Source organism: Argopecten irradians, unplaced genomic scaffold (assembly GCF_041381155.1).
Source record: "Argopecten irradians isolate NY unplaced genomic scaffold, Ai_NY scaffold_0212, whole genome shotgun sequence".
Lineage (NCBI taxonomy): Eukaryota > Metazoa > Mollusca > Bivalvia > Pectinida > Pectinidae > Argopecten > Argopecten irradians.
Window position 1 is genome coordinate 44060 of NW_027187679.1, and position 24103 is coordinate 68162.

Sequence of the window (24103 nt, forward strand, 5' to 3'; positions counted from 1 at the left end):
AAATGTGTAAATAAAGAGGGAGTTGTAGATATTACATAGACATACAGTATAACAGTGTGAGACGAAAATGATCATTGCTTCCTCAGTTTTGAAATCGTATACGTTATCATGAACAATTGACTTAACCTGCTAAGTATTTAATGACCAAATGCAGACTTTGATACGTATGTTTTATCATCTTGTCTCGTTGCTAATAAAATTAATGAGAAAAGCTACGAAAAATTAAAATAAAAACAAATCAATTGTCTTATTCTTTATCTCATTACTGTTTATTTGTAAACATTTCCCAATAGGTATAAGATGCACTGATAAAAGTTCTGACTGATTAAATATTACAAATAAATGCACTTATATACTTTATCTCATTATCGTTCATTTGTAAACATTTCCCAATATAGATACAAAATGCACTGATAAAAGTTATGACTGATTAAAAATTAATGAACTCAAATAATTGAAAATGCTAGGTATTATATTGCCACATATCAATACTCCTGTACATTACATTCAGAAATTGTAGATCTAATATGTAAGGAAAACGTCTGCATTCAAACATGCTTCCATACAAAAATCCTGAATCGATTTAGTATCCATGGTGATGCTGATGTCAACATGGATACAAGCTTCTACAATTCAGCAAAAAATGTTTACTTGTTCTACTTAATTAGTAAGTACTTTGTTTTAAATTTTATTACAACTTATTGTTCATGTTTTTTCATAAAAAAAGTTTAATACCGCCATGGAACCATATGGATTAAATGTATCCTTGCCAGTGAAATATATAACAATTTTTATATACACGTACAGGTACCTTGTTTGTAATATAATCGGCAAAGTTTTGTTGCTAGACATATATAATTAAGTGGATCGTACTAATCAAAAACAGTATCTAATACATTACAACATTTCTCTCAAACTTACTCACTTTAACTTTCATATGCACTAGAAAATGACGTCACATCATTAATACACACGACGGCCATTGTTGAAGCATGGTTACCTCCCTGTGATGTCGGCGATTAGCAAATGAATTTTATTTCAAAGTATGAGAGAATACCAATCAGTAATGATCTTGTCAAGTGGGAAACAATTTCTACCCTATTGGACAGAAATATCTGCACTTCTGGTAACGGTCAGATTTCTCTGTCTCACCTGAGGCAAGCCAAAATGTGATTTACCCTTAACCTTTCTTCAAAATGGAAGTATGTCCATGCAGGTTGAATGTCAAATACAAGGTGAAAGTAATATAGGTACGGAATTATCAAACATCAAATTCTTTATTTTAAAAATAATATTTTAAAATGACTTAATTCAAGATAACGGCCATCTTCTATGCCATCTTGAATACTTTAAAATACGCAAAAATGTTTGCTCAACACACACCTGGATCTTCATATGAGATATTGTTCCTCACATGACAAAAGATAGTATTAATATTAAGTAGAAAGAAATTCTATCAAAGGTATTGAGTCAGAGCAGAACTTTCTTAATGGTAATTTATAGAGTTTTGGTTCGCCATCTTGTATTTAGTAATAATGAAAAGCTGGGTTTTTTTAATATATATATTTGATAATTTCGTCCTTGTAATATTTAACCTTAATCTTGTATTTGACATTCAAACTACATGAACTTATCTTTTGTAAAACTTTTGTATTTATAATCGTTTTTTAGTATCTGACTCTGTTTTTCCATCATTTTTATTTTTGTATTGATGAATCAACTGTGCTTTACTTCCGTTATTACCAGTCGTATTCTAATAAATACTTTAAATGAGATAAATACAGTTACAGATGTTAGTTTTATGTGGTTGCTGAAGAAACTATAGATTTTGTTAATTACTAGGCGGTCATCTTGAACGCCATATTGAATATTTCAAAATGTTCAATGGAGCGAACTCCACATTCACCTAGATCTTATTATATATATATATATGGGTTTGTAATACTCTGAAAAACAAGAGGCACATGGACCTTAACGATCATCTGACTATTGGCTCAAAACAACATAGTCATAATATATAGTTGTATCTAACAATTAAAGCACCACAACCGACTCCTTACTTGAAGAACTTTATCTACAGTGCAGTGAAATGAGTACATACAGTCAGGTCATGGAGCGAAGTTGTAGTCATGTACTGTTAAAATTGCCTATATTTCAGATTTAATTCCAAATAAGGGTTATTGTAGAATACCAAGACACCTTGTGATTTGGTAAATGTACGAGGCCGAAGGCATACTTCAACTCTAACAAAATGGGAAACGAAAGTGAAGAAGATAAAGTGAAAAACACTCTTATTTTACTCCAATTCTTATTTTCTATTTACATGAACCTTTTATTCTAGTGAGTATTTCTCCGTATTAGAGATCTTCACTAATATGTTATTCCATCAGTCTGTCAGTACCCATTGCAGTGAACAGAAGGTGTTTTTCTTTTTTTTCATATAAAAGAGCTGATGATACTGGCTTCTGGAACTATCAGGTAACAACATTTGAAATAATACCATCCTGAGTTTTTGGATGGAAGAAGTGATTAAATCATAAAAAGGTAAATGATATTTACTAAACAATGAAAATATCAATCCTGAACTTATTTTGGCGTTTTGTACCCAAAAGGATTTTCGTCATTGTAATGATAATCAATTAATAAGGTATCATGACACTCCTCTGATTAATTTTTATCTAATTATTAAAATGGCTTCATTATATTGTAATTGTATTGGCTTTAATTTATCATAATAAGTAGATCTCTACGTTGATAATGTTTTCTTCTGAATATTTACTATCATGACAAAATTATTGCATTGATTAATATTTTATACAGCATACATTCCCAGCCCTTTTCATAGTCATGAAATCCTGATTGTCAATATGGAGTGACGCTCCATTGTTTACCTTATATAACAGTGGGATGACCAATGAAGCTTGACACCAAGTGATTTTCTAGCCTAGAGTTTTCCGTTGTGTGAGAGGTGTGGTATTTCCAAAAATATTTAAAGGAGAAAAAAGTCGCAAAGGATGCTTGACTTTGCAGAAGAGCATATCCGTAAAAAAAACTTCCTTATCTAATGTTAAACTATTGTATATTAAACTACGTCGTAGTATCTCACTTCTCACAAAGAGCGGTAACGGAAATGTTGTTCAGAAACATATCACAGGACTGGAGGATACTTCTTATCTTGTTTATTTCTGTTCCGGTATCAAGACCTGAAGTAAGTTTTTTTTCCCTTTACCTAGCATTATTAGATGTTTTATACTGGCTGTGAAGACAAGATAAGAAATCTGAGGTAGGTTGATGTTTGCTTCCCTAATGTCATATTACCATAACCAATTAATGACGGTATCCTCTGCATGAAATGTGGATAGTTGAGGGATGAGAATGTGTAAATTCCAGAGACTGAATATTCGTATATGACAAACTAAATATACCCAATGACATGAGATTTTCATTTCTTCCTTCTTCCCTGGACAGAGATATCCATACATCCCATCAGAGTAAGATATCTCTATTTTACCCAGGGCAAGATAGTTTGCATGCACAGAACATTTTTATGACATTACGACAACATAACCATGATATTACGACAGTGCTGTTTTGATATCACGACAGTGCTGTTTTGATATCACGACAGTGCTGTTTTGATATCACGACAGTGCTGTTTTGATATCACGTCAATAGCATCCTGATTCACCACGCCAACGTTATAATGCATGTATGACATGTCAACAGTAAATACATAATTAAGTGCACAAGGTAAGAATAAAGTTACCATTCAACAGCTTTGTTGTGAAAAAGAGTGGATATCAACCCTCGGGGTAGGCTGTAAAACACCCGCTTTCTGTGACCCCCTGTGGTACCGTCAAGTGGATAAAATATGCTATTTTTATCACCCTAGGGCGAAACTAATGTATAAGAAATCCTTGTAAAGTTGTTGAATTGATAACAGAAATAGGACAAATCTTTTAAACACTTGTAAGCCTATAAAGAAACTAATCTCCTCCTGTCTCATCCCATGGTGTGGAAATGTTACTTAGGCCTTACTTATCTATCTTCATTTCGTCTCATATTGAATCGATATTTAGGCGTTCTATATTTTCAGCATATAGTTATGTAACGTCATCCAATGAGCATCTATATAAAGACAAGAGAGGAAATGCTTTTAAGGGACCTACTTCCGTTCGATCAAAAGATAACATTAGGAGCAACAATTTAATTAAGACTAGATAGGCATGTACCATGTTCACGAGCGATATACATGTACGCGGTGACGGCGTGCATAAAGGTGTTTCTCCAGTGCCGTTTTGTCTATCGCGAACGCACGAATACAACAGCACATGTACGGTACATGTATTACATTTCCTGTAACATAAACCAACTAACCTAATATATATAGTAAGATCGCATATCTTCACTACAGCGACATCGAAGGGGCGGAATTGGGTCCCTTTAGATTACCAAACATAAACAGACTGTTTTACCACTAAATGATTGCGAATATAACTACGTACCGCATAGCCTGGTAGGACTGCATCTAAAATATATATTCAAATCCCCACATTCAAAACAGAATACTGTAGTGTAAGGAATTGTAGCGTTCGCTAAATTCGCGGATTTACTCAAGTTTCACGAAAATTTAAATGTTTTACAAACTCTCTAATTCGAAATGTCGACTTTCCAAAGAAAACAAAACAAAGATTCGACGAATGATTAATTCCCAACGACGTAAAGTTACAAACATTAAGTCCGTTAAATATTGCACCCTCAGAAATTTAAAATCAACTATACAGTATACAGGCTGACTCTAAGGGTAACGCCGATTATAGGTATTAAGTGTTTACCGGAGCAGTATGCGTATCATCTAATCCTTCGAGAAACCATCCGCCTTACATGAATCAGACGGACAGAGATGCATGAGAAACAACTTTTTAACATATTGCTCAATACCGATACAGGTAAACGAAACGATTACACGGCAATTAACCCCTAGGATATCAGTTCTATTTGGGCAAAATACTTATGTAATTTTTAGGGATCAGTCTTGTATATTATGAACCAAATAATGCTGAACAATAAATGTTTCGTTAAGTACAATACGGAATAACCAAGTATCACACAGTTCAAAATAAAATGAATCTTTCAAATGGTGGTGTAGAAATTTAAGAAGCCGAAAAAAATAACAGAATTTGACAAAGTAGAATGTTATCATGAAACTGTTGGTTTTATTGACAGAACACTATTATGTAAAGAGTGTTGGGTTTCAAATGGTGAGAAGCATGTTTATTTATACATTTTATTATCTTTCAGTCAATGTCGCTTTAACAGGAACTGCAATTCAATCCTCATACCTAGATCGAAAGAGATGGTATGCGCAACGAGCTATTGACAATTGTACTCTACAAACCATAGAAAGTGACTGTTGTTCTCTCACCAAGCCCAATCTGTATAAAGAAGCGTGGTGGCGTTTGGATTTAGGACTGGTAATGACAATTCAGGACATCACCATCTATTACAGAAGTAAGATTCATATTTTTAATAATTCCATCGTCGTTGTTGACATAATATTGATGTAAAAGTAAGATCCACCATGGTTCGTAGCACAGTCGCATGGGCGATCCCGCCATGGGGAGAGCGACAGTGCGCCATGCAAGGGCGACAGTGTGCCATGCACATAGCGACAGTGAGTCATGCAAAGCACGACATTGAGCCATGCTAGGGCGACAATGCGTAAATATCGGTATAGTTAGGCTACATAATATGTATATATAGTAATGCAAATGTTTTAGAAAAGATAACGCGTTCGCCCAAGATTGACGAAAAATTAAGAAAAACATCTCGCTTGACAAAGTTTGAAGCCTAATTCTAAACTGTGTGTTTTATAAAAGAAAGGTTTTACTTTATCTATTTAAATTTTAACAGCTATTCAAGTTCAACCTAGATTTAGTGTAGCTGTAAGCTATGCGGTGGAAATCAATTAAAAAGGAAGCCAATTGATTCTATATAATGGTTTTCAAAAAATAGCCATGGTGACCTTGCCTTGATTTGGTGATCATTAAAATCGAATGTATCCACGATATATATTATTATTATTTTTTTTTTTTTTTTTAATATACTGTATTTTGGTGGAAATCAGTAAGAAATCAGTAAGAAGTGACGTCACAACAGTGCTGATAATGATATTCTTTAAATAACATCAGTAATGTTAATCTTCACCTAATAACCCTGGAACTCTTTGCAAGTGCGATGATTTTTATTGAAAGCATTGTCTAGTAAACAAATATTCCTGAAAAAATAATGTATTTTTTTAGCTAGAGTGACCTTTCTAATTCCATTGTTACTTGAAATGCACATAGCATACAATACGTTAGATCCTTCAATTGATGTTTTTCTAATATTATAATAGTACTTTGGTTGCATCTCCACTTGTTTTGTTTTATGTAAGATATACAATTTGTCTTAACAAATTGGCAAGAGCTCCGTATTTAATTTAGATGAAAAAAAATAAGTACACTTGTATTTCAAGAATCGTTTATAAGACATCCCCTTGTCGAGGTCAGCCATTTTTGTGTTTCTCTCTATTCAGACAACGTTATGTAAGAGACATAAGCCTCAAACTGTCTATTATGGGAAATACTGGACTGTCTGATGCGCGTCCAATAGTTTACATAATAGACAGTTTGAGGCATATATCCTACTTAAAAACACAGTTTGAGGCTTTATACATAGTATCCTACTTAAGTCCCAATTTTGTGTTTAATAATTAGTGGACAGTAAAGTCAACATTATTCCATTTAGTAATGTTGCAATCGACTATGATTTTATATTAAAAATGGAAGAGGGAGGATTTAAACCTATCTCCACCAAGCCCTTGCTTAATTTCATGTCTAAAAAATACATGTGCTAGAGATGTTCATGTTGAAGTCAATGGGACGAGGTGTCATATTTATTTTCATTTGCCAAAAAGTCATCCAGAGGAAATTAGGATGTGTTTTCCAGCACCGGTGTACAGCAATATGTTAATAATTTGTCCCATTAACTACAAGTAGATCTGATGAGCCCGTGTCAGGTGTTATATGTTTACACCGGTAAAAGAGATACCGTTCGATTGATTTGCACGTGCATGGTTCAAGCGTTTTATATAGGGTCGGCAAGTGTGTCGTTTCCAAGCAGAGTAAAACAAAAATGGCAAATGTACTTCCTTAGAAACGCAAGGGGTTGTCTCATAAACTTATTTTGAAAAAAAAACTTTACAAAAAACAATTTTATAACTTTTTTTTATCTCAAATACATACTTTTTAACTTGCATTGTCAGCATTGATTATTAGAATAAAAGCAGCTGTAGAGACTAATCAGTGTCAAAACAACATTAAACATTCTCTTGTAGAAATATATGCCAAAAATAAAATGATTATTATAACCATTTGTTATCTCATCGACAATAACAGCCATTAAAAAAACTATGTGCAAGATTGACATATTCCCGAACATGTTTTTTTATTTGACAATCCTGAAAGGTTAATAATACTAGTATGTTTAATTGATTTTTTTTCATATATATATTCACAGATGAATTTTCCAAATCGATTTGAGGATACTTCACTGGTCCTTGTCGAATTACACCGCCATTCCCACACAATAAGCAACTCAGTATAATAAAGTATAATAGGAATATTGTTACTGACGTGACGTTCAAACTTAAAACCCGGACACAGTGCTGTGTCCGAGTGTAAAGCTCTGGTTACGTCCCTGTCAACCCCATTATATAAACACCTAAACCACTTCTATTTGAGTAGGATATTAGGTAGATTTATTTCGCTTGATACTTGTGCTCTTCTAGCGCGCGCTCGCGCGAGAAGTGGTTATTCTTTAATTATTATCAATACTATTCAATGTAGTATTGGTTTGTGAAAGAAAGCCGTCATACTTTTTCTGCGTGCATTTACTAATGAATTAGCTGATTTATTATCCAATCATTCTCAATCGCAATTCTTAATTTGACTAATAATCTTTTCTTTATCGGAGATATTCTAGTTTTTTGAATCGCGTAAAACAAAATTTGCATAGTCTCCTCTTAACTTATGAGGGTGTAAAAAGACACATCACCTAAACGCACAGGAGTTTCAGAGTGGTGCTATGTATCGTGACCAAATGTCTTTCATTCTCACTCGCACTCGCTCTCTGACGTCATATAGTTGGTAATCATGTTAAATTTATTTTACTATTTGGCGAGTAATAGTATAGCATAAAAGGAAATATCTCCTGAAGTAATTAACATACAAAAACGAAAACTTCAAAAATTAAATAAGGTTTCTTTTGGAATGCATGGTGTCTCTAAGCACTTATGCTGTATACCGATACTTGTCACATATATTTGTATAGGAGTTTTCTTCACTTTGGATCTAGTACCAAAATTTATTATAAGGATTACTTCCCTTTACTGAAAAATAGGAGGAAAGGATCATGGGTAGAAAAAAAATTCTCAAGGCGCCATTATGATGAGAAAGTGCGAGCTCCAATTTTGAATTTTAGCAATTACCCACCCTCTTCCACTCTAAATTTATCATTTGTAGAACACAATTCCTCTTATATTTCCATCCTAAATTTATCGTTTTGAAATCTTCTATAAAATTATAGTTCCAGCCATGATCTTTTATTTTACTCCAGTTAGTTATTTAGTTATGTTTTTTTTGTTTTTAAGTCTTATGTTCTTATGTTTGGCAGAGTTTTGGTAAACCCCACTCATGCTTTTCTTTATTTTACAAAGTGTCTCCTTTGTTTGATATGTATAATGCTATGCCCTTAGCAACTATGACTTTTTATTTGTTTGTCTATATATTTTGTGTAATATTAAATGTCACCATCCGGAGGCTATTAACACAAAAAACTATTATTTGATGTTTATTGTGACAAGGACATTAGGATGCCATAAGAATATTTTTTATTTTATTGTTTCAGGAACTAGAGGTTCTGCATTTTGACGGACTGACCGTATCATCTTGTATGTAATGAGTAATATATGATAACACCATTCTTGCTAATTTATTCATGTCGTTCTTTCAGAGACCTCGTCACCATGTTGGTACATTAGGTAAGTGAATCGAAAAAACACCAGGTCAAGAATAAAAATATCATTTGCACGTCAATTATTTGTGTAAATAAACGTCATTGGTCACTCCAGCCAGATTTGGTGCAACATAAGAAGAAAGAGATGTTTCAATCACAATCATATGAAAATATTCCGCACTGAAAATGCATTTAATACATGTTATGTGTTAAACAACAACCTGTTTTGGATAAAAAAAAACGAAGGTCGTGGTCATTCGGAAAATTAACTTCATAGGTTAAAACAGATATTTCTGTTGTCGTCTAAATTCATCAAATTTACTGTGTACATGTGTCTATTCTTACTTTTGAAAAAACCCACATGACCAGTCCTTTTGCAGTAACAATTCATTTGATGATAACCATTTTTGATTATGTGTAAGGAAGTCTAGACAGTCGATTTCGCACAGGTATTTTTGAAAACATTTCACATGTACTATTTTGATTAAATTCTGATTTAGAATCTTGTAAATATAGTTGTTATGTAAGCTAAAACAGTGATATATTCAGCTAATACTACTATGAATTACAAACTTTTTTTTCCAATACTTATAATCAGGGATCACGTTAAAAATCCAAACAAAATGTTTAAAATGAAACCAAACATGGTTTTCACGCATTATATAGAATTTTTCACACACAAAAAAATAGTTTCATCGCATTCATTACGACCTACATGTAGGATGTCCTATTGGAGTATATGGATACGGCAAATGTACTAACCGTTGTTCATCGAAGTGCTTTGGCGGAAACTGTAATGCTGCGACTGGACATTGCTTCTGTAAGTAACAAGCATAATATTTTGATGACTTTGATCTCTCTAGCAACACAACATGTATCAAAACATAGAGACTTTAATCACATAATCCGCCCGATTTAGTCCGTGTAATATTTGTTCATGTGTCACAATTGTAATATAACTTGGAGCATTATTCATTGGCTTGAAATGCATTTTGACGTCATGAATTGGTGTAGAATCGTGACAGAATTTAGCATGATGACATCTTCTTTCTTGCATTTCTTTCAAACATCATATTGATAACACTTGCTTTAGAAATAAACGTGTAAAGGACGATGACATTTCTTTCTTTGTATAACATTGACAGCTACTTTTGAATTTTTGATGAGAACAGTACTCTAAATTTAAAATTAGTTTAAATCATCTTAACATCAAATATAATTTCACAAGTTCTCGAGAGCAATTTGGAAGTAATGATAAGTTATGAAAATAGCAGTGTCAGTATAGTAGCATTCCTCTGTCGGTAGAAAAACAGATAAAATACGTCATCTTCCAGTAGTTGTTCTTAACTTCAATGTTTAATGTCATTTGAGAAAAGTTTAAAATAAAACAAATTGAATTTAAGATTTAAATCTAACAATTTTTAATCAATGTTTTATTACGAATAGAAACTAGGTTTGTGATGAAAAAGTTCATTCATTTTAGTGATGATAAACTGTGTCATAGATTTAAATATCTCTAATTTTCATATGGACTACATTTTATAGATTTATGCAGAAAAGTATCAAGCAACACAGGTACAAGGTTAATATGTAAATAGTGGGAAATGCGCATTTTCAAATTATAAGAGTTCGCGAAATTAACTTGCTGCGAAACAATGAGAATCATAAACATAGCGGAACATTTTTACTGTGACCTTAAGTGAATCATCTTGGAGTGGTCGTGAAGGACAAACCGCAAAATTAAATCAATGCGAAAAAATAACTGCTCTACAATTAGTGAGTGATTTGAACGCCTAGTCGCGGTTACTTCACCACTACCTGTATATTGAGTTTTGCCCTTCACATATTATCAGGTCTACATACACTTAATCTTAAATAATCTTCTTTAAAACCATTCAGACTGCACCCCGGGCTTCTTTGGCACTCTATGTACTCACGAATGTCCAAGAAACTGCAAAGACAAAATATGTACCCAGGATACCGGCGTCTGCTTAGGTATTGTATCTTATTTCGTCATCTTTGAACAATGAATATCTAGTTGGTTGTCATCTTAAACATGCATCGGTGTGTAACATACATAAGGTGATCAAGTATATCCAGTGGTACGCGCTAGTGCATCATCATATATATATAGTAAATATATATAATTGCCACTATTATACGTTTAATGAAAATGCAATCTGAGTTTACACGCTACCATCTTGATATTCTAAAAATACTCATTTTCATTTAATGTATATTTTAATTGTTGTTATCTAGATTTGTTCATTTCAGATTGTGAAGATGGTTTCTTTGGTCCGTCATGTTTGCCCTGTTCGACTGGGTGTATCGATCCAGTTTGTAACAAAACTTCCGGGAATTGCGACTGTAGGTATTTTCTGTTTTCCTGAATATTGAACAAACCATTTCTGATTTTTTTTTTACATGCTATATTATTTCTGTTATACACATGATTGCGATGCATCGCTGCTATACTTGGGAAGGTATTGAATTTAGTTAATAGAAATATTTCCTCGATATAATCAACTATAACGTCATTGTTCTCAAATTTATACTCTACCCAAATTCATGCCCTTAGTGAGAAAACAGCTGAAACTTTTCTGTGGATAATGGTTTACCTCATTTATTAGTGAGGACACGAGGAGACATGATTTATTGATTATCATGCTTTGTTTCATGTACACATTTCTGTTGTTTTCTTTGAATCATAACTTGATGACTTAGTCTGAAACATGTACTGTTAAGTACTATTTGTGCTATCCTCTTTTTTTCAGAATATCTTAAGGCCTTCTCAAGGAAAATTAATGAAACTTAAAGAAAATAAATATAGTTGTTTATTTTTTTTCCTTATCAAGTTCACAAATCGCTCATAGTGTTATTGTATCCATCTTGATTCTTACAAAATCATCTTCAGTATCTTATAACTTGAGTAGATATAATAATTATATCTAGTCCATTTTTGTAAATGTAGGTATTTTTTATTAAAAATTAGTACAGCCATGTGAAAAGAATCGGTGGTTGTGTTTCTTAGAATATAGCAATCACTTATCACATATTGGCACAATGAAAATAAATTGAAATGAAATCATTGAAACTCCAATTACGACATTACGGAGCCCTACAGGAATACTGTTACAGTAGTACAGTAGTACAGTAGCGAAAGACATTTATTTATTTTTACGGAAACAATATCATCATATTCTGTATCACTATATACGATAAACACAAATACACGTACATTTCCCTGAATACAGTAAAATTCCATTATATCCATATATCCAAATATTCAGATACCGATTTTTTCCTACATTTATACGTTTTTCTTTCTCAAAATCAATTTGGATACACGCCATGTGATTGAACTGGACGCTACCAGTAAATATACGAACTGTCAAAACAAATCCAAACCATAAGCTTGCATGCACTTTTTCAAAACATGGAAGGAAATTTCCAAGCGACAAATATAAAGAGAAATATAAGTACATTGGTATCCATGTTGGTACAATTATACTATTTTCAGTTTTTAATGCGGCAAATGTTATAAAGGACATGCACCATATTCTATGTAAGATCTTGTCATTCTTGTTCATATAGACGGAGGTAGCATTTTATTTCATGATAATGCAATTGCAATGACTCAATTTTAAACAAAAATATATTTTTTACGAAATTCAAACCACTCTAACTTAATATAGCGGAAAAATTTAAGATATCAAATGTTCATTGCAGTTTGTGAAAGATGGTTTCTTTAGTCCACTGTGTGTTCCCCCTGTTCGTCCGGTTGTGTTGATACAGTCTGCAACAAAACGTCGGGAAATTGCGACAGTACGTATTTTCCTTTATTCATTTATAATAATTACACGCTAGTATTCCCATGGTTTTTTCCTTAAGAATTCATACCCAAGAGAAGACATGTTATTCTTGAATTTCTGATATTGATTTTAACTTTAAATTTTGTTTTTTAATCGTATTGATCCTGGACTAGATAGAGCACAATGTCATCGCAGTGATGATTAAAACGAACATAAATAGTTCATAAACATGTTGTAATGACGTTTCTCTCCTTATCAAAATGTCCACCATATCAGTCAATTCTATTTAGATTCTTTAAAAAAAATCAAAATTCAAAACATTCTTTATACTAGGTTTGAACAAATTTTCAACAACTAGACTGAAACATTAAAATGAAACATTCCACATTGCTAAAGCTTCATTTGATATACTCACTCATACATATATGCAGTCAAACCTTTTTAATTTGACTAGTTAGTACGGAATGTTACTGACTCTCACTGGAAAAGAAAGTGGCTGTTCCTGCCAATCAACAAAGAAATTGTGGTTCAAGGAAAGATATGTCTACAAAACGACGAAAGCTCTAGTAATATGCTTCACGTTGATAAGTCATATACGTTTTTAAAGATGCATCAGTCAGAAGTATTGAAGAGATTATAGGACATCAACAACCCAACAACTAAGATGGTATTCAGATGTTGCTGCTAACATTTGTGTCTTATTGGATGCACCGTCTTACATAATAGTCATTATATTGCATACAAGTTGTTATAAAGTCATCAAGTCCCCGGAGTTCTGGCATTGTCTGTATGTAATGGGGTTAAGGGAGCGTACGATTTTCTGTTGATTATTGGCAACTGAATGCTGTTCTCATTCCAGATGCGTATTCGCTTTCAATGCTTTTGATTTGTCAACCCTATACCTAAAATCAGGTTATTGGTAGATTGAGAACCAGAAGATCTACTTCTCACAATATTATTGGATATGAAAAAGTGTTTATCCCATCATGCTCAAGAAAAAAGTATGCAAATCGCAACTAGGTTTCTTTTGAATTGCCGTTTATATGTATTTTGTTTTATTTTTGCAAAATAAATAATACAAATTAATACTCTGTGGTAAAGTTTATTCTGTTGCTCGAAGCAAAAGCTCAAATCAATTGGCAAATACGTGTTATTACTGCAACAATACAATCTGTAAATTGTAAGATGCTTATACTGTATTATCTCTATTTATTGACCTCGTTATTCCTACAAGCAGCTGTCTTTGCTTACCATAGCTTAATAATTACGATTTACTAAATTTACGCTGAATGATCTAACATCATATCTTACGTGTTGGTGTTTAATGAATTACAGCTTGTTTGACTGGTTTCTATGGATCAGACTGTACTCAGACATGCCCAGTCGGTTGTGAGGACAGATGTGACAAGGCCACAGGGGCTTGCTTAGGTATAAGTATCCAATTCTATTTAGTAACCGCAACATGTACATTGAATTCGAGCTGCGCAAGTGAAGGCCATGATTACATCAATATATAAATGTGTTAAACTGTTAGGAAACGATTCGATTTCTTTTGAAATAAAGAATATATAGCATGTTAATTTTAATGGATTTCTTCAACAGCGTTGCAAATTATATTGAATTGCATGACGTATATCAGTACGTATTGGCTACATAATTTTATCAGCTATTGCATATCATTTTTCCTTCGAAGGCTGTTTGAATGGGAAATACGGATTGACATGTGACCGTAGATGTTCAGATCAATGTAAGAACGGAAAGTGTACACAATTGCATGGCAAATGTGAAGGTTGGTATAATGTATAATGTATACATTCTGAAAGTAATGCCAAAATGATACTTTTAAACACTAATATCCAGTAATTTATCTGCAATGAAATATAGTATATCTATTATTATACCTCACTAGAATACTCGCACTGGATTAAACTTGAGCACATCATTTGGAATAGGATATTTCAACAGAATTTGAAGACGGTTGAAATAATACCAGGGGAATAACCTCTCAGGGAATTAAACCTTTTAAAGCTCCGCACTTGATCGGAAGTGGACGTCGTCTGCAACTTCTTTTTTTACGACAAAGATGCTACAGACAACAAGAAACTATATAAAATCTTTATGAGTTACTCAAACTCTTATTGAAGTTAAATATAACAACTGTATAGATATGTATTAGTTTTCTTCGGTATAATGAAATAATTATGTCCCTATGTGTCGGGATACATCTAAAATTGTCTCCCTGAAAGGAGATATTTTCTGACCAATAATTTCAGCCGGTTAAACTTCATCCGTTATTGCGAACCGCATAGGGAGGTCAACAGCGTATAAAAACACGAATTGCCATCTTTATACTGCAGCATATTGGCATTTGGGGAAACTCCTCAAAATTCAGCTTCAAATTCTGAAATGATCCCAAGACCACGTGTGTTTCAACCTTCACACACAGTCACGTGTAATCGTGACGAAATTATGCCTAGTACTAACTTGATGCCGAATGCCGGTTTTTTGGATAAAAAAGCGTTTTCCTCGACTGTTATGTCTAATTATACTTCCACGGGGATGTTAACTAACTCAGTATCCCACGAATTCACAATTAACTTTTCCAGTTCTGTTTACAAATGGCGTGTCTGTACCGTCACGCGCCGCTTCACAGTAACAGTGTTATCAATATGCGGAATTGCCGATAGTTTGAAAATGATGTATCAATAGACTTTTCCTTTACTTTCGGACACGATTTTGAAGAAGAAAAAAAATCTGTCGATTTTTTATTATTTGAAAATCAATACGATTTTTTTTACATAAATCTTTAAAAAAAACGGGAATTTTATTTATCCAGTTACTCTAGCTGCATAGACTATTGTAGCTACTCTACTTAGCAACCAATATTGTTTCAAAACCCTGAAAATAGCTACGATAGAGGGTAAAATATGTATAATATCGTTTTGTAAGTGTTTTATTGTGTTAACGGTGGAGTGAATGCATTTTGGTATGTTATACATGTAGCGATAATGCGCTACATTAAATATGACTATCCGCATTGCATTCATACCACCGTAATGACTGTATCCACATTGACAGTCTTACCACCGTAATGACTGTATCCGCATTGCATTCATACCACCGTAATGACTGTATCCACATTAGCAGTCTTACCACCGTAATGACTGTATCCGCATTGCATTCATACCACCGTAATGACTGTATCCACATTAGCAGTCTTACCACCGTAATGACTGTATCCGCATTGCATTCATACCACCGTAATAACTGTATCCACATTAGCAGTCATACCACCGTAATGACTGTATCCACATTAGCAGTCATACCAACGTAATGACTGTATCCACATTAGCAGTCATACCACCGTAATGACTGTATCCACATTAGCAGTCATACCACCGTAATGACTGTATCCACATTAGCAGTCATACCACCGTAATGACTGTATCCACATTAGCAGTCATACCGTAAAAACAATAAAAACGCTTTTCAATCCTTACATGAAAAATAATCTACCGAAGTTTCTTATCATAGCTGTGGTAACGCTGAAGTTTTAAAATTATAATTGAAGTAAATTTATCTCACATGCAGATAATATTAATGTTGCTGCTATCGGAATAGGGACCGGATGTGGACTGGTCATTGTGGTTTTGGTAGTAGTAATAATTGTGATGGTCAGACGTAATTCAAGGAACCAAGCAGACGGCAGTAAACCAAATCAAATGACAGATATGACAGAGATGGATGGTCGACGTACAAATGGTACATGGTATAAAATTCCAATTCGTAGGAAACTCAAATAAAACATCGTTTTTTAAATCATGTCAACGTTTATCATAAGAGTCATATGTGTAAGTCTTTTGACATCTTTTGGCTAAAGATATCTTATAGATGCACATGCCACCTGAAAAGTGATAACACCTTTCTCACCAATGCTTCCTTCAAAGACATAAATCGGTTGAGGATTCAACCTCTCAATATACACATCTTAATAATGCATTGTCTTAAACCAATGAATGTTGATACTCTATTAAATTGATATACATGTATTAGATTTGTTGCTATTTTTAATTTATTTTAATGCTTTAATTTCTACACTAGATCCAACTTACTATGGAATCGGAGAATCTGGACCACATGAAGTAGATAGTGACCGTTATGAGGGGTTGGATCCTCGGACCGTGGAGCAGCCACATGCCTACGAGACCGTACAAATACGCCTGTAAAAGTAACCAGTAACACACTACTGAGACGTATTATGTGCATAATCTCAAAGACTATTTCATATATGTACATGTACTAACTATCGAAGTATAATCAAATTGTTGTATACGTTACAACGTATGTATATGTCTATAACGTTACACCCGAACTCGGGTGCTGGTCATCGCATGAGACCCCTACTGCTGACACTAGAGAGATATAGGAGACCGCTGTATATTGGACTTTCCATGTAAAAGTGCTTTCTCACTGAAACATGACGCCAAAGACATCACACAGCATACCCCATCCACAGGTGCATGCAGATCCGTTATATAAAGTGTCTGTAAAAGTATAAAGGGATAAGGTTAATGGTTAGCTCAAGGATTTTATTAGTGATACGTCATCTACGTCATTGGGTCAAGTCTATAGGACAAGGCTAGCACGTGAAAATATGCATCCACACTACTTCAATCGATTAAAAATCACATTTATTCAAAATAACATTTCACAATCTATGTGTGGCATGGACAGTCTGTGCTGTCCAGGTGTCGCCATTCGTCAACCCAACGCAATGTTACAATTAATAAGTTGTGTAATGTACAAATAAAGTGTTGAATTAGGTCAGTTTTTGATTGTTACGTTTAGTTTTTTTTGTGTCTTGACTAAGTCATTCCTGTGTCAGTGTCGATGTCAATATGTGGATGTCTGTGTTGTGCTCGCCACTCTTGACATGTGTGTAACATACATTGGGTGATCTAGCATATCCAGTGGGTGCGCGTAAGCGCATCATGATAGATATGCTAGAACACCCAATGTATGTTACACACAAATGCATGTCAAAAGTGTGATAACCAATGCTTATACTTGCATTTAAAGTAGTCATTATCGTTTTTGAAAAAGAAAATAAATAGATGAAGATAAGACGTATACGCCTGCATTGAGAAAAAAAAAAATCAGCCGATGGAACGGCCTATGATTTGGCGGGAAACACTGTGTGCCACTGACTTCCGGTATGTTGTCATGGACAGCCGACTAAACAATAGCAGTAGATGAAATAATCCTATCGATAAACCAGATATACAAAAATAAATACAACGCTTTAATCTAGTTCAAATATTTTAATTAGAATATATTGTCATATTGGTCAATTTAAAAAAAGAATATTTTAACAGGTTTTTGCATTGTATTCTCACACTTGAACTCAGTGTTTTCGTGACCTTTTCAACTTTGATTGTGGTATTATTACGCCATACCCTAACTGCCAATGTTAATATTGGAAAATAACATACATTGGGCTTAGTAGTAACAAATAGGCACTTTGCGACGGTAATGTAAATATATTTAAATACAAGCATTGAACATCTTTCAGTTGGCATTCATAGCCAAAATGAATGCCAACTGGACAGACCAAATCCAAGCTAACGCTTCATGGAATTTTGCCTCAGTCCAGTTTGCATTCATAATGGCTATAAATGCTAACTGAAAGACGTTCAATGCTTAAACGTGAGTAATGGTTCTGGATCAGGTGATTCCAGTGAGGTAGGGACTACTGACTAGGATTAGGAACAGTACTTTGTCAGTTTTGAGGTCCCAGGTAGGAACCCTTGTCTTATCATGCATTTGTCTGCTCCTCTTATTTACACATTTCATGTCTGTATTTAGCTATGGACTAAATAGGTGTTTTACATTGTTAATACTATATTTGATAATTGCGTTTATATAACTGTGGATGCAATAAAGATGCATATGTACTTACATGTACCTTATGTACTGCCGTCAGTTCGAAGATCTAGCCAATTTGAAAGTCAGTATTTTAAGTACTAGTCTAGTACTTATATGAGACAGTTGTGTGATATCGATGCCGGACAGGACTCATTAACTGCAACTGTATCACCAAGCACTGTCGTAAATCATCAGCATAATCACTCAGTCACTATTCCAAGTCAGCTGTCAAGTTGACGAGTTTATAATCATGATCGAGCTCGACTACCCGATCGCAAGTTGGTTTGTCCTGCTAGTCACTTTGGTATTACTTAAAGTGATTAAAGTTCCACGATAACCTAATTATATGTGATTCCTGTTTGTCTTTCTTCTAGTGTCACATTACAAGTGCACTGAGTCTATATGATCTTGCTTAAGACGGCTGAAAGACGTCAATCTTTCCTCACACATCAAAACTCGGCAACAAAACATGTCGTAAAATGACCTTTTCTTTTGACCTTTTGAAAACGGATATGTCGTGGTCGTTGTATCGAAATACACGACAGATTAATGAACCGTAATATCAATATAATTTATGATATTGTTTAATTGATGACTGTGATAGAGTTAACGCGCCTGAAACGGACTTGAACTTAATTACAATGGTTTTTGATGATTATTTGGCGGGAGGAAAACGGATCGTGCCGTGCGCAAGCTTTTATATAGTTCGTCAATGATTAGAATACTGTTGAAGCAACTATGAAAAATTGAATTAAAAAAAAGGCGTATAAATATTCCTAATTACATTGTATAATAAATTGATATTTGCCGTCTGGTATACATATCTTTCCTTGAATCACAACCTCTTTGTTGGTGGAAAACAGACACTTTCTGTGCCACGGTAATTTGGTTACATCCAACATCAACTAACTTCGAGTTAACGAGGTTTGACTCTATATATGAATGAGTATATCGAACGAATTCTTGACAATTAAGGTATTTAAGAAATAGACTTTTATTTTGTTGAGGTTATGAGGGTATAATGATAATGGTGCACGTGTAAATTATTTAACCCCGGCGAACCCGAACAGTTTTTCACGTAAATACATGTTATTTATTATCGCGACAGATGCATATTTTTTATTAAAATACTCATATTTTGTTCTTCTTCCCGTCATTGTCAACGAATTCGATTGAGCAGCTAATTGGGATCGAGTCATTCATATGTTCCCACCTAAAGTGGGGTCATGACCCCACGTTGCTCCGCCAGTGACTATTCCCGTTCAATAGAATCGCCGCATGTGTTGTTCTATCATTATACACTGATAATGATAAAACTAGAAAGCATAGTTATTGAGTCCATGTCAGAGCAAACTGTAAATATTTCCTTTTAAGATGTGATTCTAGTTGACAATTAGTTCAATCCTGGTTCAAAGAATGTTTTGGATTTTTGAATTGTTTCAACAATTTACCTTTATTTTTTTTAAGATTTTTGAATAAGACTTTAAAGAAATGGCTGTGCATTTTTATGAAATACATGACATTTATGTCAATTTAAATCATCACATGCAATGTGACATTGTGTCCCTTGGCCAGGATTCAATATGCAGGGTGTCTCATAAAATTATGTAGACACTTTCAAAATGTTATATTACTTTTGACATACATGACCAACGAAAAAAAAGATATCTTTGTGTATTATGAAAGCATTCAATCAAACGTTCTATACATATGCTTATTATGAAAAATGAATAATTTTATTTCTGCTGCAAATTAATTGACGTCATTAAGAGACGTCATCACATTTAACGATATTGGTACATCAAGAGGACAGTTTCTACAGGCACTATGAAATGTTTAGTACTTTGTAAAACAGTGTTTTTTTGGTCATGTAATGCCCCAGTTCTCAAGAACTATCGTAAAATTTCTTTTCTGTGTTGAGCTTATGTCCAGAACGTACAGAAAGTAATCACCATCACCAGAAATAGATTGATGTCCAATGCTTTTGTTTAGGCATTTATTAAGATAATATAGAACAAAGTCTTTAATGCCTATATAATCCCCTTATTTTCTTTAAGCGTTCAAGAGGCTTGCCTCAAATATCTAAGGATAAAGTCGTTTTATACCGGTATATTGTTTTAAAAAATGTGGGGTTGGTGAAAACCGTTGCCAAAGATTACCTTACATCACCTTTTCAAGATGTTTTGCCTTTACATCATAAATATCATACAATGCACTGAGTGCAGGCTTTTTGAAGATAAAGTCCCTGTTGAATTTTATGTGGCTGTATTAAAGAAAATATTGAACGTTTGAAAGTGTAACAAAAATTAATTGGAAGACCGCGTATATGTTAGTTAATTAATATGAGCGTTTCGTTCTCGTATAAATTCATCTTGACACATGTCAGGATTCACAGGAATTAAGGGACATGACAAAAGGCATGCTCTAAATGACCGTCGCATGGTATCGAGGGGTACATTCATACTAATGATTGCATCCTATTGTGGCATAACATAAAACCATCCTAAAGATTACACATAAATTTGAAATATCTAATATTCTTGTTTCAATGCAGTATTACGCGGTAAACAAACTCATAAACCTATAGTCAAGTAAAAAGAAAATCTGGAGATGAAATAATGTGTTAATAATTGTTGAAATTTATATAACAGAGAGGCAGTAATATGGTTAATTTATGTTATTGGGTACCTAACACACTAGAGTTTGAACTGACGAGGGCCTCTTGAAATAGTGCCAATCTCCGAATCAAACGCCTGTCTAGGGAGAATCAAAGGCTTGTATAAACATGCATAACAATTTTACAAACCTATTGTACAGCTATGCGAATAACTGGTAATTGGGTATTTGAAAAACCTAAGAAATGACTTATTGTAACGCAGAATATGATAATATACCCAAATACGTTCAATTTGGTATAACCACGAACAGTTCCTTACACACTATGCAGTAATGATTGATGCTCAAAGACATATCAAATTATTTCAATGTTATTGAAGTAGAGTTCTTATTAGCCTATGTGTTCTTTATTTCAATATACATGTGATAAGCTGTTACGTCTATGATACATTTTGTGTGCGGGATGTATGGTGTGTAAAGGCACATGCATGCATGTTAACTATGTAAAAAGTAGGACAAGGTGTTATATTTGATTATTGTTATACTGGCTCAGCTGCGTGACTGTACTCGCGGCTAATTAATGTCACTGTATTATGCATTCGTCTGCTGATACATATATATAAGCTCCTCTTTGTCTTATATCATAAGAGGCTTGTGTCCCTTATGCCCAAGTAGGCAGCGTGCAGAATATTTTATACCTTTTATTGGACACATGTTATATTATATGTTGTATTTAAATGACTTGTTTTTCGCTCTCCGTTAAAAATTCATCTATGACACACGATCAGGCTCACAGTAATAACGGTGACATGCTCTCTTTTGTCGCACTGGTTACGATGTATTATGATGATGAAACATCTATTGTGGTATAATATGTGGTATTAGGTGGTTATAGCGTAAACCACCTACATTTGTACAGATATAAAGAATATCTAATATTTTTTTCAGTGCATATTATATATATGACATGACACTGCAGACATATGTTTTGATGCAGGATGTATCGATGGTTTTCATTGGAAATACGTGTTCCAAGACCTGTCTCCGGGAGAATGGTGTCTCTGTCTATGTAAGACTATGTGTGCATGTGCAATCAACAAAGGCATTTAACGATTGCTTAGATATGTGTTTATCCTGTACTATCCGGCATACTGACCAATAACTTCTGCCGGATAAACTTTATCTGTCATAACGAACTGCATACACGTCAATACTAGGGAGGTCAACTGTCTATAAAAACATAAAATTGATCTTTTCATCTTACTGCAGCATATTTTATTATGATTTATGAACGATGTTCTTTACATTGAACATACAACAGCAATAATAACAAAATACAATGTTTATAAGGGTTTTGCGCACAATGTCAAGATTTATCTGCTTTAAAATAGGTGATGTTGGAAACTGCAACAGATGTGGGTGTTTTGAAGATCGTTCAATCAAGTCGCCGACAAAGCATAAAACGATTACTGATCATTTGAACAACACCAATTGCGAGTTTTTTACTCATGTAAATTTACGTAATTACACACAAGGTCGTAATATTTTCTTGCTTTGGTGGTGTGCGGAAATCATTACTTTCATTTCATATAGGGCATAGTGCCATGGACTTTTTTCTGGGAGACGCAAATAAGATTTTTTATATTTTCTATCTTGAATTAAAAAAAAAAATTCAAACTTTTCAATGTTGGGCAATGGTGATAGGAAAGTAACTTTGTAAACTTGAAGAAAAAAAACTAATTCGTCTATCTGTTTTTAATAAGAGAGAAGAATACCAGTTGGTACAATGGGTTGTAGCAACTTTTGAAGTAAGCGATTATCACCTTCATTACTAATATGAAAGTCTGAATCAGATAAAAATATATCATTAGTATATTCGCTAACTTATCCCGCGGTCATTTCGGTATCTCGAAAACCGGACCTATTGACTGTTTAGTTGTAACAACACGACAGTTAAAACTGATATAAATATACCTCCATTGTACGATAATTGTGAACTGACGAAAGGACAAGGTGAATTTATTGCCGTGGATGAATAGGTCGTTTGTCCGTCCGTTTCCACAACCCGTCCAACACAATCTACAGATGTTCTTCTCCAAAGTGTGGAGTACCTATGGAATTTGTCATTAATTTAATTTAAGACTTGACAAATGGACCAAAATGTATCTATCCTTAATTAATTGTAAATGATTATACATACGACAAAAAAGATTAAAGAAAATGATAAATAATAGATAAAATATTAAACAAGTCTACATTGTTACTGCAAATAATTGAAAATAAAGTATCGTTTTAAAAAATCACCAAAACTATCAATAACATTTCGCAGTTATGAACATTACCAAAGCAGCTGCCGGTGAGCTTTCATGGTCGATGGTCTCTCTGAATATTTCAATGGTTACTTCAATACTTTATTGGAAATCCTCAAACACATAATATAATATACATATAAACTAATATGGTCAAATACAAGCAGACATAATTGCAAAACTATTTGCCTTTGTGATATAAAAAATGGTATTGGATACTGACCACATAATGGTGTAAATGTTTTCTAGTGCCTATAAAAACTCCTCAAATATTGGTCCACAAAAGGATAGAAGGACCTCTTTTAATAAAAAAAAAGATTTAAGTATTTTTCAGAATTCTACATATTTATAATGATAGATAATACTCATATAGTTAAAAAGGAC

At 33.6% G+C, this 24103-nt stretch overlaps 2 long non-coding RNA genes across 2 annotated transcripts; both read left to right on the plus strand.

Moving 5' to 3' along the window:
* Window positions 1-3207: 3207 nt before the first annotated feature.
* LOC138312115 (uncharacterized) lies at window positions 3208-12004 on the plus strand. Its single transcript, XR_011206862.1, has 4 exons — window positions 3208-3283; window positions 5302-5511; window positions 9779-11052; window positions 11332-12004. It is a non-coding gene; the product is annotated as an uncharacterized lncRNA (long non-coding RNA).
* Window positions 12005-12795: 791 nt separating this feature from the next.
* LOC138312114 (uncharacterized) lies at window positions 12796-17699 on the plus strand. Its single transcript, XR_011206861.1, has 5 exons — window positions 12796-12882; window positions 14205-14297; window positions 14563-14658; window positions 16461-16631; window positions 16971-17699. It is a non-coding gene; the product is annotated as an uncharacterized lncRNA (long non-coding RNA).
* The last annotated feature ends 6404 nt before the right edge of the window (window positions 17700-24103 follow it).